Source organism: Nematolebias whitei, chromosome 12 (genome assembly GCF_014905685.2).
Source record: "Nematolebias whitei isolate Nwh7 chromosome 12, NemWhi1, whole genome shotgun sequence".
Taxonomy (NCBI): domain Eukaryota; kingdom Metazoa; phylum Chordata; class Actinopteri; order Cyprinodontiformes; family Rivulidae; genus Nematolebias; species Nematolebias whitei.
In genome coordinates, this window is record NC_056509.1 from 10,564,428 (window position 1) to 10,567,688 (window position 3,261).

At 42.5% G+C, this 3,261-nt stretch overlaps 1 protein-coding gene across 1 annotated transcript in view; it reads left to right on the forward strand.

Annotated features, from left to right (window-relative positions):
* The first annotated feature begins 2,132 nt into the window (after positions 1-2,132).
* The window catches only part of disp1 (dispatched homolog 1 (Drosophila)), a 14,022-nt gene continuing 12,893 nt past the window's right edge, over positions 2,133-3,261 (forward strand). The window contains exon 1 of the mRNA XM_037685270.1: positions 2,133-2,347. The gene's annotated coding sequence lies outside the window, so the exon portion shown is untranslated. The remainder of the gene's footprint in view (positions 2,348-3,261) is intronic.

Genomic DNA, 3,261 nt, shown 5'->3' on the forward strand with positions numbered 1-3,261 from the left:
AACACTCCTACACACACATTCATACAGCACTGTACTACACCCATTCATACAACACTCTACTACACACACACATTCCTACAGCACTCTACTACGCACACATTCATACAGCACTCTACTACACACACATTCATACAGCACTCTAATACACACACATTCATACAGCACTCTAATACACACACATTCTTACAGCACTCTACTACACACACACATTCCTACAGCACTCTACTACACACACATTCATACAGCACTCTAATACACACACATTCATACAGCACTCTAATACACACACATTCTTACAGCACTCTACTACACACACATTCATACACCACTCTACTACACACACATTCATACAGCACTCTACTACACACACATTCATACAGCACTCTACTACACACACATTCATACAGCACTCTACTACACACACATTAATACAGCACTCTACACACACATTCATACAACACACACACATTAATACAGCACTCTACACACACATTAATACAGCACACTACTACATCAAGATAATATGAATCTGTAGAGATTAATCAGAGGTTTAGATCCATCCATCCATCCATTATCTTTACCCGTTTATTCCATTTTGGGTCACGGGGGTCGCTGATGCCCATGTCCAGCAATCACTGTGTGAGGGGCGGGGTACACCCTGGACAGGTCGCAAGTCCATCATAGGGCCACATAGAGACAAACAACCATGCACTCTCCCACTCACACCTAGGGACAATTTAGAGTTAACAATCAGCCTAACATGCATGTTTTTGGTCTGTGGGAGGAAACCGGAGTACCCGGAGAAAACCCACGCATGCACGGAGAGAACATGCAAACTCCACCCAGAAAGGCCCCTGGACCGAGGTTTGAACCAGGGACCTGCTCGCTGAGAGGCAGCAGCTCTACCAGTTGCGCCACTGTGCTGCCCCGAGATTTAGATCAATTGTTGAAAATCAATTGGAAAAAAAAAAAAGTTCTCAAACTGGAGTCCCTGGACCCCCGGGGTCCGCAAATCGGTGCTTGGGGGTCTCACCCGCAAAACAAAGTAGTATATATTTTTTTTACAGTCAGGTAGATGTTTAACAACCCGTTAAAACACACCAAAATGCAAGAAATCACATCTATTCAAAATTTTCAGGGGGAGACCCCCAGACTCCCCACTCTTTGCGTTCCGGCATGATCACTTTACAGATTAAGCGTTGTTACTGTGGAACACCAAAATGCTCAAAATTTATAAATAAATAGAAACATGATGAAATAAGAAAATTTTCATTTTTATTCTTTTATTTTATAATTGTTTTTCATGATAGCTTACAATTATGAAATAAAAGAATAAAAATGAATTTTTTTTCATAATAATGAGCTTAGATACTTATTTCATAATGCTTTATTTATTTTTTATTTTTTAAATTTGAGCATTTTGGTGTTCCATATGTTACTTGGTATGAATACTGCTGTTATGATTCTGTTCATTTTTATGTAAAGGGTTTTCTGTAATAATTTGAAGAAGTGGAAATACATTTATTATGTGAACAGGTAAAGTTTTAAAGTGATTTTTGATTCTGTTAATTTTCTCACAACTGTACAGACACAATATATGATCCATATAAAAAACTGAAAAACAACAAGAACACAGAGTTAAAAAGAACAAACACAAATATTTCCATTGCATTAAAGAAACAAATTGTAGAAAATTATTTAATAAACATGAGGGTTATGAGGGGGTTCCTGAAACCCAAAAGTTTAAGAACCCCTGCTTTAGATCATATTCATACACTGATACATCAGAGACAGTGAAAGGTTCAGTGTCTTGCCCAGGGACACTTCAACATGTGACTGCTGGTGGAATCGAACCCTCAGCTCTCCCATTGGAGGACGACTGCTCTAACCCACTGAAAACTACTCTAGAGTAAATCTGCCCAGGGTCGGCCCATTGGCGTTGTTACAGAGCAGTTTTCAGTTCGTGCTCCTGAAGGAAGCTGCTGGACTGATGTGATCAAACCACCATGACTCTCCGGGCTCCGCGGCAGCGAGCGGGTTAAAGCTGACGCTGTGTCAGTCCAAGTCTCACAGCGCTCCTCCGGGCTGTCCCAGCCCACCGCCTCCCGCCTCCGCTCCGGCTGCTGGGGGCAGAGGGAGAGCCTCTCCGAGTGGGGCTGTTTGTTGCGGATATATCTGAAAGTAGCCGAAGCGACGGCTGCTGCTGCGGAGCTCCACCGACTGGACAGAAGCAGCTCCGAGCACCGGGAGACACGAGAACTCGACGGCAGGACTCCCAACACAGGGCTCGCAGGATTTATTCGCTTTAATTACAGGACTGAGGCAGGAAGTCGGAGCTGTGACACTTGTAAGTTTAGTTTCGTTCAGCCTGTCTCGGCTGAACTCCTCTGAAGGTTTTCTAGGTTTCGTCTCGTTTTTCCTCTGAAATCATTCTGGAAAACGTTTCCTCACTTCTGCTGCCGTGGTGTCGTTTCCAGAACAGCTTCAATGTAACGTGTTTGACGTGTTTCAGTTAGAACTGTACTGGGAGCAGCCGCATGCTGGGGCTGAATGGTTAGAGCAGTTGTCCTCTAGTGGGATAGTTGGGGGTTTGATTCTACCAGCAATCATAGCTGAAGTTGCTCTGGGCAAGACACTGAACCCCCTCATTGCCTCTGAAGCGTGTCCCATCAGTGTATGAATGTGATAAAGCTCTGATTATTCTCTACGGATTCAGCTTAAATTTGTAGAGATGTAGTAGAGTGCTATATGAATGTGTGTGTATGTAGTAGAGTGCTGTATGAATGTGTGTGTATGTAGTAGAGTGCTGTATGAATGTGTGTGTAGTAGAGTACAGTATTAATGTGTGTTTAATAGTGTGCTGTATGAATGTGTTTGTATGTAGTAGAGTGCTGTATTAATGTGTGTGTAGTAGTGTACTGTATTAATGTGTGTGTAGTAGAGTGCTGTATGAATGTGTGTGTAGTTGAGTGCTGTACGAATGTGTGTGTAGTAGAGTGCTGTATGAATGGGTGTGTGTAGTAGAGTGCTGTATGAATGTGTGTCTATTAGAGTGCTGTATGAATGTGTCTGTGTAGTAGAGGGCTGCATGAATGTGTTTGTGTAGTAGACTGCTGTATGAATGTGTGTGTGTCTAGTAGAGTGCTGTATGAATATGTGTGTGTCTAGTGGAGTTCTGTATGAATGTGTGTGTGTAGTAGAGGGCTGTATGAATGTGTGTGTCTAGTAAAGTGCTGTATGAATGTGTGTGTTTATTAGAGT